Genomic DNA, 15,342 nt, shown 5'->3' with positions numbered 1-15,342 from the left:
ATACATCATGGTAAAGAGCTCAAATCAGGTGCAGAATATAAAAAGCACTTTTTTCCCCAGCTTTCCAGACTTTGCAGGTGAGGAACTGTGCCAACAGGATTACCTGGTGCCTGCATTGGGGGCAGATGATGGCGAGAAGGTAAATATCCTGAAAGTACATGTAAGGGTGTGGTTGATTTATGTAGCTATCGTGCAGGGAAGACAATTATTTCGGAATTAGACTTCAATAATATCCCATCTCAGAAGGATTCCCAAACCTTAAATAGACTGGCAGCTAACCAACAAAGTAAACAAAAGGTTGCACAAACATTGACAGACAATGGTCAGACCGTATTCAATCCTGCGTGGCAGTTAAGGAGTTACTTGGGAGTTATTCTGTGTTTCTCAAAGCAAAAATCCATAAACTTCAAAGCCGGCATATTGCGAAGGTATCCGACTGAATGATTACTTGAGCACCCATTATGGAACTTTTATTTTGTGTCTGTTAACCATGACAGGCCTTCTTCCCAACTGCCTTTTATTAGAGAGAAAAAAAACACACTTGCATGCATAATAATCTGCTTGGTATTTCACGATTATGTGAAAATGAAAAAATCTGAATACCCAGGATTCAGCTTGGGGTTTTGCCTGCCTCTCAAGCAAAACCTTCTAAACCCATTATTCTTTTTGCTAGAACTAATAACGTTTTTGTCTCTGCAGCTTAAGAGACTAATTGACTAGTTTTTTTGGAGGATAGCCCAGATGGAAAAATAAGTACCCCTTAAAGACCCTATTCCCTCCTCTTCCCACAGATTTAAGCCCCTTATTAATTAAACTTTCACCAAGTCAGGGTTTTTTATTAAAAACGATAAAGTCTACCGCCTTTCGAATAATTCCTTTGTATTGTTTTAGAGGGTGAAAAACCATTCGCATGACCAGATGGAAGTTTTCTTTTAAATACCATAATTTGTGGTCTACAGACTGAAATGCAAAACTCATTTAAGATGAGGTACTTAAAAGGTTAGTTCACACACAAACTGACATTCTGTCATCATTTACTCACTCGTTCAAAACCTGTATGACTTTAAGGAGAAGTTTTGACGAATGTTCACATGGTTTTCCTCCATAAAATAAAAGTGGATGGTGACCAGGGCTGCCAAAAAGCATTTTAAAAACACAATGAATGTAGTCCACACAACTCTTTCACTATATTCTGAGTCTTCTGAAAAAACTGAAATTTAAGTCATTAAGCACTAAACATCTGAGGTTAACTTTTACTGTATGGAAAAGAGCAGCTTGGACATTCTGCAAAACATCTCCTTTTGAGTCATACAGGTTTGGAATTACATACAGGTGAGTAAATATTGAAATTCTTCTGAGAATTATTCATTTAAGTTGATGCAAATTGGCCAAAAGTATTGTGTGACAGTATCGTCAGTTATCAAACTGTTGTGAACAAACAAAATGTCGTGTGGATCTGAAATTGAGTTGGTGAGCTCTGGTTGACAGGATGTTTAACGTGGGGTGTGTCTTTGCGTTATCACTTTGGTACGATCAGTCATCATCTTGATCAATTCATTAATTTACATTGCACTATAAGCCTTGAAACAATATTTGCAAATCGATGTCATGTGGTTCAAGTTGTTGATGCTGCTACTCAGGACATCAACTTTTTTTAACAGCCCGTTAAACAAAACATTCAGAACTGTGAGGTAAGAAAACCGACTACAAATAAAGGTGAACTATGCCACTGACATCGAGTCCAAAAAGCAACCAATGAATTCTCAGGGATAGTGGGAGTTGCAGCCGGCTGAAACTGAACTACACATTTTCGAGCACGGCCAAACACGTGTCTTTCCTGTCTGTGTCCATACATACACTATAGCACTATCACAAGACCCAAAATAGATCAGCTAAAGAGCAAGATGACCCATGGAGTGTTTGGAATGTGGATTTAGAAGAGACTGACAGCAGAGGCTGCTTCTGACGTTTAAACCCCAATAAAACTTGCACTCATCTTCTGTATCATGAAGCTAATGGGTCGTTCTAAAGCTAACAATCAACAGGCAATCGGCAATCGACTTTTCTGCCTTATCTATTCATTTAACTATAGTTGAAGAGCTTTTTATGTTGACAAAATTCACTTCCCCACCCATATTCTTCTCCACCCAAGTTAAATAGTACAGAATGTCGAGGTGTGGTTGCAAAAATAAACAGCAAAAATGTGTTTGTACATTCTTTTTTTTTTTACATTTTCCCATAATGATCACAAAGCAAAGTCAAACAGCAGCTGGCATTGTGAAGGTGATGTCTTTTTGACACTGTGAGAAAGTTTTAACTGCTTTTAACTGCTTTTTCCCCCCAAACTTGTACAGTAGGTATAGCGCAGGTTTTTAGTTTGAAGCTGAATTGCAGTTTATTACACTCGATTGGGCCAGTTTCCAAAATATCCAGATCGGTTTAACATCTCAATTGTTTCTCCTAACAGCGATAAATTAAAATGCAAATGGAGCCTTGAAAGTTACAAGTTATGTCTGATTTTCAAAAATATATCATTCAGGTCACATTTTTGTGTGTTTTTTAAACACAAACATAATAAATGAGATCTCTTTAATAATCGTTTCTCCTATAGTGTTAATGAGATGAAATGGAGAGAAAACAAAGATTTTTTCCCCCAACAAAAAGACCACAGTAAACTTACAGTACATGTGACCCCTTCAGAGTTTTAGAAGATATTTCACCAATGTCTCAAATTGTGCTCGGATTTGCCAAGACTTGCTTTTAATAGTCGGAGAATTTAGTATTACTCAAACATTTCTCACAAGTTCTTCATGATTATCAGAACTATGCTGTCCACTTTCATTTTACAGCTCAGTACTCTCATTGTCCCATTTATGTCTATTTTTATTTCTCCTAAGGAACATAATTTGACAATGATACTTACACAAAACTTAGCTGAGAACTCCATTTAGTCTCCTAGGCACTGTGCAAGTTAATACAAACTACACCATTTTATGCATGTAACACCACTCTTGTAACACTAATGAAATGAAAGTTTTTACATAAACCACATCAAATAAGCCTGTTAATGAGTAATATGACTGTTAAGAAACAAATCGATCAAACAAATCTACCTAGCCATCCTATTCCAGAAATAAAGTGCATTATACAAGGAAAAATACCTTCATTGTACCAAATAAAAAGGATTGATTGTTTGCTCTTTCCTTTCATCCAGTTGTAAAAATGATGATGTGAAAAAGAAATGAGTTAAATAAGGAAAGACAAATTACAAATATTTTATAAAGGGGTGAAAAAAAGCTTCTTTTGAACAAAATGTAATAGACCGAAAGACCGGCACAGAAATCCCATTTCATGAGAATTGCTCTTTCCAGTCATTCCACTTGAAAAAAAAAACAAACAAAAAAAACAATTGAAGCCCGTTTGGTAATTTTTCCCTCAGTTATCTGTTTTCTGCTAACGAGATGTCACTAATATGTTCTGGAATGCTGGGTGAATGGGCAATATGATTGGCTACAAGGAACTTAATGATGTATACTAAATGTGTGAGGACAGCTTCTTCGTAGATTTTTTTTTATGCACAAACACATTTGTTGACAAGCTTTTCCAGAGGAGTTTGCCGTTTCACGAAGGCTTTGCTCTCAAATTAGAAGTGATGAATCGTTTCTAGGGTGCCAAATCCTTTTACCAATCAAGCAGCCTCAGTGTTTGTTAGATTGCGCATTTTCCCTCAATTACATAAATCGTAAGGACAAGACGGAATAACGTAACAGGCAGAATAATTAAAAGAAAAGCAGTTTTCCTGTCTCCATTTACGAAGAAAAACAGCTGATTGTTTACCTGTGTTCCTTTCAACTAATTAAAAGAGAAAAGCAAATATTGTAAGATGTCTGTTGATGTAAGTGCATAAGACAATTGCGATGTGGATTTCGCTTTATTGTTCCTCTCTCCAAACAGCATGCTTTTCTGACTTAATTTGCACTAGTGTGCCATCCTGAGAGCATCTAAAGCCATCTTTAAACAGTCCCATTTAAAATTCAATGTGATTAGCTGCCAAATTGCTACCAAGTCTGCAGCGTAGGGATGGGGTAAAAATTTAATTAGGATTCGTACATAAAAGAGAGGTCTTTGTCACATTTTGCAAAATGCATCCCAGAATGACCACTATGTTCAAAGCTCCTTTGCTCCTGTGAATCAAAACTAATCGATATGAAGGGAGCGGAGGAGAGGAAGTAGGGGGGAAAAACACACACGAAAGCTCAGGGAGGACCTCGGTGGCACCGCAAACCCACAGGACGTGGCATGTTTAAATAATACAAAACTTTTCTTTAATCACAGTTTAGAAAATTGGCTGGGATCTTCAGCAGGAGACAGCTGCAGAGCCCCACAGCCATTAATGAGATTCGCTGAGGGTTTCCCCTTAAAATATTTACACCGTCCCATGGCACTGCAATACTGTCCTAGAATGAGGAGATAAGAACCGAGGAGGTGTGCTGAAGTTCTCCTAATCAATTTGCTAATTACTGGAGTGGCTATAGGAGAAGGGAGGAATTCCTTCTGGCGAAGCCGCATACTACTAAACGCTGAAAAATTTATTTACTCAGACAGCCAAGTGGAATTCTGAAGTGGAATTACCACACGAGCTGATTGAGACAGCAACCGCTGAGGTCTCTGTCAAGGAAGAAAAGGGAGAGGACAAATAAGCGGTCAATAAGGTTGTTCCGTAACATAAGAGGCCAAGTATCCAATCGCTGAAGGTGAAAGTAAAAACAGAGACGTCAGTGCTGACAATCCACTTTCTCTTCTGAGAAAGAAGCAGCTTCAAAATCATTGGCCCTTATAAAAAGAAAAAGAAAAAAAGAAAAAAAAGAAACACACTTAAGTTAGCCTATATCTATAAATAATACATACTAAATAAGAAGTCTCTACTGCTCACCAAGCCTCCATTCATTTGATCCAAAGTACAGCAAAAACAGTAAAATTTAAAATAACTTTCTATTTGAATATATTTTAAAACGTAATTTATTATTCCTGTGATTTCAAAGCTGAATTTTTAGCATCACACACAATTATCGCTAATCACACATTTCAACAATAACATCTAATTCTTTTCACCACGGATTTTTACCTCGTAATTTTAATTTCAATTATCATATTTATCACAACTTTTGTCATTTCTTATATATATATATATATATATATATATATATATATTTTTTTTTTTTTTTTTAATGTGTCAATTTAGATTCTAACATATGTAACCTCTATGTAACCAACAAGAGAAAATGATTTTGCGTGCACATGATAAATGAAGACCACAGAAGAACAGATAAGTAAGTCTTTGGCTCAGTGCAGCACAGGTCAGAGGGGCGGCAGACTTTGTGCTGGGTGTTTGAGCTCCTCCATACCTCATGAGAGCAGCGGTCCCTTCCCACCCCAGAGGCCAGACTCAACACTGAACCTGTCACAGAATGCAACCCACATCCTCCTCTAGGTTACAGGAGGAGAAACAGGCGCCTTCCTCCCGCTCAGATGCGCTGATTGCAGCCCCTTTTTCTGACCTGTCCCTCGGCCGCGGCCTTCCCGCCCCGCCTGTCACACCGCACCGTATGTCTGCTACTGCACGTGCATCAATTAACATAAACTAAAATCCCCAACAGCACATGATAAACAACACCACAGAGGAAGATGAGGAAACATCTTCTTTAACAAAGACGCAGAAGCACTTGGAGCATGTACCCACTCAGATTTCTAGAATCGAGTTGATTTTCATTGCAAAAAAAAAAGACAAATAATAATTATTAAAAAAAAATAAATAAAGAGAACACTATATACTGTGTGTATATATATACACACACACACACACACGCACGCACGCACACTAATATATATATATAGTGTGTGTGTGCGTGCTTATGCAAAAAAAGAATGAGTAAATGAAAAATTATGACAGAAAGTAGTAGACATAATAATAATTCTTATTATCAAAATATTATTATTATTATTATTATTATTACTAATAATAATAATAATAATAATAATAATAATAATAAAATATGTCATTATTTACTCACTATCATATCTTTTTGGGGAAAAAAGGTATCATGATATCAAAACAATATTATGTTATGTTTGCTGTTATGTTGTTTTATGTTATGTTCTTTAATGTTATGTCATTCATTTATATATATATTTGTTGTTGTTGTTTGTTTGTTTGTTTGTTTGTTTTTTGGGGAGGGGGGTTAATGCTTTGATGTGCCAAATTTTTCCTTCTTGTTTGTTATTTTTCAACCAGTTTTTTTTATCTGCTAGATCTGCATATGTTTTGTTTCATTTTTGCTAAAACACTTCCGTAAGTGCAACGATTTTTTAAATACTTGCATACAATGCTACAAAATGTTTCTGTATAGGTTACAGAGCATGTTTTCTTTTTCCTTGGTTCACAAAGTGAGCCATGATCACCAGTGCAGTATGCGGCAGCTCTGCAAAACTCAGTACCAAAGGGAGTTCACCCAAAAATTTTAATTCAGTCATCATTTACTCACCCCCACATTTACTCACCCTTAATGACATAAATAATGAGTAAAGTTTCATTTTTGGGTGGACTATCCCTTTAAATAGAAGAGATTTAAGTGGTACTTTGCATAAGTCTCAGATCAGTTCAGCTTGAGGTGAATCTCAGCGGTACTTTAGGTTTTACGAAATAAGTTTGAGCTTTTCTTCTCTTCAGTAATTGAAAGACTTTGCTGTTCTGAGAGGGGCTCACAGCATCAGCCTACAGCAGGATTTAATTTGATCTTACTGCCCCTAGTGGAGAACAACCGATCTCATGTGCTCAGTGCAAAAAAAGAAGACTTTTTCAACATCCATTCAGAAGAAGATTAAAGTGGGGAGTTCAAGTAAAATTAATCAACCTGTAGATTTGCTAGAATCTCACTCTTAGTTTGGCCTGTGAGCGCTGGGAATTCACTTATGTGCTAAGATTCATACTTGACTAATACTCATAAAGACATTTTTATTGACGGAGTCATTTTAAAAGACAAAAAAGTAATTCACATACAATAATAATAAAAAAAAGTTCTCGTAACGGGGTGATAACCATCTCATGATGATATGCTTCTCTCATCTCTCTAGATTGTTGAACGCAAACTCAGTTTTCATTTGTTTTCACTTCCTCCGTGCACCAAAACGGATGACTTAAAAGAGGCAATTAACAGATATCACAAACAACTCGTTTAGCAGACGGCAGCACAGATGAATCAAAGGCTAAACAAACCCCTACGGGCATTAAAGGCAAAAACAACAAAAAGAAAAAAACCTGTTGCTGTGACATTTTGTTCCTCTCACCTCAACGCGCACCAGTCACAATGGACTGCTTTGCGGAGGTTCTGTGCTCGGATCACCATGGCAATGGCTCTCTGCCTCCCAGGCTGCCCCAGGGGGCGATGAGAGCAGGTTGCCATACAAACCCCAACCAGGACTGGGGAGAGGTTGAGACTACAGGGAGCGCTGGAACAGGAAAGAAGCTCCTGCAGGACTGGACCGATGCCGTATCGCCAACCAGCGCTCCCAGAGGTTCAGCGTTCCGCTTTCTCAACATTTTCCATCACTCTGCCAGAAAATAAGTGGCACAAACATGGGCAATTATGAGGCCGAGGGCTGCATTTCATTAATAACCTTTGAAAGGGCAGAAAATAGAACAAACGGTGAGACTCAGAACATCTGTTTGGGGGTAAATCATCTTTAGGTGACAGAGGGAAGCTGAGAAAACGCGACTGTGAAACAGACAAAGACCAACAGATCTGCTTAACAGATCTGACTGTGTTGCATTTGTTCATTTAGCTGCTGCATATTCACACTGAGCTTTTATCTGCTTTAGACTGATATTCATTACAATATTTAAGCATCGCATGATGAGAATAATATCTTAAGGGTCTACAAACAGATCAGTGAGACGTCCAAACCTGGAGCATTCAAAACAAGACAGGCAGATGATGAACTAAACTCACCAGTAAGCTAAACACAGCTTTGTCCATGCAATCATTTAATCCTCTCAGAACTATAATAAATACCTGACAGCAAACAAGTACACACTGCAAACATAAGTACTGGTTTAATACTGTAGAGTGCAGTATTAACAAATGTGTGCAGAAACTGCTCTTACGCACAATAAAAAATAAATTCAACATTATCCAAATTATTTTTAATCTAAAGGTCCATATTTGTGGTTTTATTTATTTTATTTTTGTTTTTTTCAGTAAGGAGTAACCCTTATATGTTGGATTATATTAGTCAGAAATGAAAATATAGTAGCAATATTTTCCTACCGAAAGAGATTTTTAGTTTTATTTATATTCATGAAGTCATTTTTTCTAACTAACGAAAACACTGTACGTGCCATACTTTAATGTAAAATGCCTTAATTTAATAAATTACATTAGAATAATTATCTACAATAATAACTAGAATACATACCTTATTGAATGTTACATAGGGATTATTTTCTGTGACATTTCTGTCACTTCCATTTTGTCACATCTCATATATTTCTGATTTCAATATTATCAAACTCAATTCAATGAAATTTTAATTAAAATAAAATATGACTAAGAATTCTGTTGCACCTACAGTTTAAAAACATTATTTAACCTAATGTAATCAGGTTGATTAAGTGTATTTAAAATTTGATAATATAATATAATATTTTATATAATACCTTTTTTTATAAATATCTTTTATTACGAGTTAATTTAAAGGTTCACAGCTAAAGCCAAAGTTACCAGACAAAACATTTTTAGAGTGAAGAAAGCATCAGTTTATACACTTCTAGCATCTAGAAGGGTTCTGTAAGTGCTGCTGGGGGTACGACTCATTCTGTGTCCCAGTGCAACCAGCAGGGAGGGGTGTGCATGTGCCTTTGTCCCCAGTAACCTTGGCCAGTGTTAGGATTACCTTGCATTTACACTCACTGCTCCTTCTTTCCTTAAGACTTATTAAGAATGATAATGAGCTCGGAAAGGGGCAGTATGTCCCTTTCTCTGTCTTGTTAGCACTCTCTCTCTCTCTCTCTCTCTCTTACTCACCCCCCACCCCCCAACCGTTTCTCTCGCTCGCCTCCTCCTGCATTGAAAGGACCCAGGACAAATTACCAAAAAGGCCATTTTCATCTATGAAGTGAAGGCTTAAATCGATACTTATTCCATGCCTTCAAAATCAAGCCTATATTACTGTTGTCAGTGTGATTTGTTTATTTTTGCTCAAGTATATGCATGCTCTTTCTGTCAAGGGGAAATGCTCAGGATGCAATTCACCTTGAACCTCAATTATATTAGATTTCCCTACTGGTTGATCAAGCATGCAAAGAGGACATTTCCAGTGCACTAAAACAAAAATAATAATGACTATTAAACAAACATGTGGCCTACGCACGCCTGCGTGTTGGGAACGGAAATTTTTACAAGGATCACAATAGTGTGAATACAGATACCAAATCATTACAGCGAGCAATTTACAAAGTGGTGGTGTAAAAAAGCAATTGCATTACATCTCGAGAGCTGTCAAGCATAGCACAGAATCATGAATGTGCTTTTTAACACAAGGGTTACAGGTTCAAAGCCAAGGTCAGAGAGACAGAGAACAGGTCTTAGGTAGCACCAGCTCCTTGACACTTGCAGTAAATCAGCAAAACCTCAAATATATCTTTGATTTTGACTGAAGGAAGTTAAAGGAATAGTTTACAGAAAAAGAAATAATTTGCTGAAAATTTACTCACCCTCAGGCCATCCAAGATGCAGATGAGCTTGTTCCTTCATCTGAACAGATCTGAAGAAATTTAGCATTACATCACTTGCTCACCAATGGATCCTTTGCAGTGAATGGGTGCCGTCAGAACGAGTGTCCAAACAGCTGATAAAAACATCACAAAAATCCACCAAAAAATAATAAAATTCACCCAACTTCAGTCCATCAATTAAGGTCTTGTGATGTGAAAATGTGCGTGTTTGTAAGAAACAAATCCATCAAGACATTTTCATTTCAAACCTAAAATACAAGTCCTCTATCCATAATATTGCTTTCAACAGTGAAAAAGTTGTTTCGTCTAAATCAGGAGAAAATTATGCACAGATCAAGTACTTTTTTCAACCAAAACCATTCTAAACAAATACGCTTTTAGATTTAGATGTGAAAGAGCAACAGGGGAAGGAATTTTTCACTGGAGGAAATGTTATTATGGACTCGTATTTTGGCCAGAAGTTATGTTTAAAGTTAAACTTTATGAATTCATTACAAATATGCAGCTTTTCCCTTCACAATACATTAAGTGATGGACTGGAGTCATGTGGATTACTGTGATGTTTTTTACCAGCTGTTTGGACTCTCATTCTGACGGCACCCATTCACTGCAGAGGATCTAAATTTCTCTGCTAATTTACATCTGCTCTGACAAAGAAACAAACTCATCTACATCTTGGATGGCCTAAGAGTGAGTAAATTTTCATTTCTGGGTGAACTATTCCTTTGAAGACTACACTAAAATGCTCTCTTTGCTACTTACATGCATCATGTACAATCACCATTTACAGCATACACTCCAGCACAACTTATCAGTGGTCAAAAGTTAAAGTACAAACAGCAGAGATGGAGATGGAGATGGAGATGAAGAAGTGAGGAAGAGAATATTCAAGACAGATGGACCCTGAGACTGATCAACACCTGTAAAACTGTTCTGACAGTTGGAGCTGGACGGCTGTCCAGATGGAAGCACGTCTCTGGGCACGAGCCACATTCCACAGACACATTGTAAATCAACACTGATGGGGCCCCAAGCAAAGCTTGTCCCTGACAATTTCCACATTAATAACCAATTACAAGCAACCTGTGAAGATTTCGAATGTATTCAATGCTTTTCAAAAAGCTTTAATAATTTGACTTCTTAAGCTTTTTATAATACACTGAATTCATTCATTATTGTAATCATCAGACACAGAGCCTTGTCATTTGAATGAGACACAGACGCACAAAAAAGTCTGTCCTCACACATTAATTACTTATTAAATATGTATAATTTTTCATAACGATACCAAAACCATGATGTATGACACGCAAACACACAGACAGTGGGCACACATCACACACAAAACGCTCAGGGCACAAAAACACTTACATTCTAAACATCAAGGTTTCTGTTTACCTTCTCTTGGATATCACAGGCATTTTAAACATGAGATGCTTCCCCTCAGCTGATTGGCTTACTGGAGACAGGGAGGGAGAAAGAAAAGAGAGTAATTAATTACTTATGTGAACCATTGCATGAGAAAGACAATAAACCTGCCTGGTCGCCATGGATATGACATATTTGCTCAGAAAACAACACAATAATTAGCAAAGCAGAAAGATCCAGCGAGAATATGCGAACTCTGGGGTTTAAAGTGGCAGTGATCTTTTTACACGCTATTGCTTTCAGACACAACACAGCAAATAGAGCACAAACAAACATAACAGAATGAAAAACACCTTATAATCTAATGCCACTAAAAGAAAAGAAAAAGTTAGACAGCGCAAGCTGTAGTAAATAGCCTGCTTATTAATTATTACAGTCAATAAATCCAAAAGGAAAATGGAAAATGCTATGATATCATTTTAAAATATTGTATAATTGTACAATTATAGTGTGTTTCTTAAATGTATAGGATAAATAACAGTCTTCATGAAACTGTAAAAAGCTGAGTAATACTAATTATGTGCTTAATGCACAATTATTTTGTGAATATATTGGTATTGTCATTGCTATGGCAATTTAAGCATTATGTGTAACATGAACAGTGTAATGTAAGGTTTTCCCTATGTCAGAGCAGAAAACAAGTGACTACCTTGCTGTAGTCCTGTAATGGCCTAGTCCATTCATAAAATGCTCAGAATAAAATGCTAATAAAATGCAGAATAAAATTCATAAAATGCTCATTTATTTATGATTGAGTGCATGGAACTATTGTAATCACTTATTATTATTCTGAAAAATTTATATGAAATGTTCAATACAAAAAAAAAAATTTAGATTTAACTGTAAAAGAAAAAATACAATGATGTGACAAGCATGTCTTCTGTGATGCAACTACAACCAATTAAGACTTAATCCCCCCGGGAAACCAAAACAAAACGCTGCGGGGTCTAAAAGGTGTTATTGTTATAAATATTAATTTTAAAAATAAATATTTCAACTAATTGTTCAAAAGTTTCATTAACAAAAATAAAAAAAAGTTTATGAGTGAGCTAAATACAAAACATACGTTTGCGTGTGCAGGTAACCATAGCAACAGTAATATAAACAAAACAAAATGGACTATAAACCCTGTCATAAAGTACTGGTAGCCTATTATTTATTACTTTATTACATATTTACATAACATAAGCATATCACAAAAAACGAAATTCCTATATAAGTCAGTTGAAGCCATTATTAAATATTCAGTAATTATATATTATATATGTATACATACAGTATTATATACACTCTCTCACACACACACACACACACACTCCGTACATCCTTCACTAGCCTAGTGCTTTCACTTTGTACTCTCGTGGTTTACACCTGTTAGTCCCCGATCACGTTATGGGTATTTAAAGCTTTCATAAAAGCTCCAAAGTCAAACTCTCTTTCATTTTACACTGACATTTACATTACCTAGAATGACATCCATATACAGTATGTGTCAAAGACACGAGAGATACAGGCGTCACATCTTGGCGTTTTAAGCATTAATAACTGTGTACCGAGCGGGCAGATAAGGACAAGCAAGTCACGGGTTATCGGAAGCGATCAAAAAGTTGTGAACTACTTTTAGACAGGTAGAAAGCAGCGGTTCCCTGAACCGGTCCGCGTCTGGTGCTTGTAGGTGCGCAGAGTTTCAGTTCTCACGTTCTGCACTCACTGACGCCTTCTATTCAAAACATCAGCTTTATATTAGAAACGCAAGCGTTGGGTTAAACACAAGCGATCTATTACATCGTAAACACCGGGTCGTATTAAACTCACCGGAGTCATAAACAAATAGTTAGAACTGACTAGTGAGATCTGTAGCTCATCCAAAAACAACAGTCTTACCTGTAACGTTACTTCCTGGCTTTTCCGCGACTTTCCAACTTAGAACAAATGTTGTGTATAAGGTGGATGACAAGGGAGCATGCGTGATCAAAGTTGCCTCATTTTTTCTTTTTCTTTTTTTTCTTTTTTTTTTCTAGTGATGTTATTATTGGATTTTCCTATTTCTATCATAGGGCGGGTCGCTCGGAAGATCTGCCCTGGAGAGCCGCTTCAGAGTGGGAAGAGGAATCCTTAATTGAATATCTCAGTTAGCACAGTAAGTGAGCTGGAAAACACGGAACGGATTCTGCATACCCGCCCTGTCAGGTTAATTGTACTATGGTATTGATTTGAGCTGCACTGCAGTGAATGATATGGGACATTTTATTCTGTTCATTCATATGACATTTTTTTGGGGTGTTTTGAGGTCACCTTCTGGATTCACAATCCTGATGACACTTGCTTAAATAAGCTTTCCTCTGTTGTACTATATTTAGGCCAAAGCCATTTCAGTGCATACAATATAACTTTTTTACATTTAGACAAGCAACTAAAATCAAGTGGAATTTTCACTGATTACAGCATTTTTTTAAATCATATTTTTAACATATGGAGACATTTTACAAAATATGAAAATTACCTTTATTATCATTTATCATTTTATTATCATTAAGCTATTTTTTGCATAATAGAGAATCATGAAGGTCATAACACAAAATAAACTCAAGGAACAAAAAGAGCTGTGATAATGTATTTCAAACCTGAACTTCTCCTTATCTAAATTCTGCACTCTTGTGAATTATTGACAAACAGATTATTGCTAATTAGCAGTTTTGTGATGTGCCCTGCTCGACACAAAAAAAAAAGAATAAGGGGTAATCAATAGTATAGTCGACTAGCAAGGTAATGCTCTGAGATCTTGCAAAAACAACTTTTGCAAACATTTTGCAACTGAATAAACATCAATAATATGATGTAAAAATACTTTCAGTCTTTTTAATTCAAAATTTCATGTTTAATTCATTGTTTTAGTGTTATAATTTAGTACACACACACACACATATACACACACACACATATATATATATATATATATATAAATAATTATATCAACATTGTCCAGCATTTTTTAGAAGTGGCTTTACTTTAAATCATTTTTAAGTGACAATATAAGGATAACCTTTCACGTTTTTAGCTATTAAAGTGGAATAAAATTATATTTCATATCTGCCGCTTGATAAATATTGAAAGACATGTTCATAGTTCAAATCCCCATCCTATTATTGCCTGTGGGATACGGTTACAAACGGTACATATTTAATGATGAAATAGCCCCACAAGCCCACAATGTTCAGAGGTAAAGCTCATGTTCTGCGGTTCAGACTGTTGGGTTCATCACTTTTAAATGGTTGGTTTGAACATCATGTTACACAAAAGAACTTCTCTGAGGTAACGCAAGAACTATGAAAGGGACATGCAGAAAAAAATGGGGCACACAGAATAGTCTTGTGATTGATAAAGCTTCATGTTATTAGTCGCTTTGCAACTTAATGTGAAGCTTTCTTTAAAAAAATGCTCATTTCTCTATTTTAAAAGCGAATGAGACGGTTCCAAAATTCAGAACAGATTCTGCTTGCCCTTCAGTCGATTCCCCTGATGGTGCAATACTGTGATACAGAATAATTATGTAGTAAGAAAGAGCAAAAATCAATACATTATTCTGCAGATCACTTGATTCAGTAATGACTAGTACAATTATTGCCATCCATTGATTCATTAGAGCGGCTCTCAAGGGCAGACCCAACAAACCCTTAGCCTTCTGACTTCTTCTCCAGTGCCATCACTAATTATGAAACATTAAAAGCTAATCGCAATGTAGGACAAGGTTAGAAGAGCCATACTGCTAGGTGGAACCACTTAAAGCAATTAGTTTCCTTCTGTCCACATATTTGGTTGAATTTTCCTTTAAGTCACCGGTCATCGCCATTAGAAGGCGGAAAATAACGCAGCTAGTGCAAACGGGAACTTCCAGCTGCAACATTTTTAGCATTACATAAACAAGAATATTTTGTCATCAAAAAGGGCAGGTAAAATGTGTTTCTGTTAGGTGTCTGTTGCTGCCTAACTGGAATGGGAGGGGTGTATGAATAATTGGAACAAAGAGAATACTTTTAGTACATTCCATGCAAACCAAACTACACAAACAATTGCACAAACAGACAAGAACAATAGAAATGGACAAACTGATGAATATCACTCCT

The sequence above is a fragment of the Onychostoma macrolepis genome, chromosome 23 (assembly GCF_012432095.1).
Source record: "Onychostoma macrolepis isolate SWU-2019 chromosome 23, ASM1243209v1, whole genome shotgun sequence".
Taxonomy (NCBI): domain Eukaryota; kingdom Metazoa; phylum Chordata; class Actinopteri; order Cypriniformes; family Cyprinidae; genus Onychostoma; species Onychostoma macrolepis.
Note: the sequence above shows the minus strand (reverse complement) of the source record.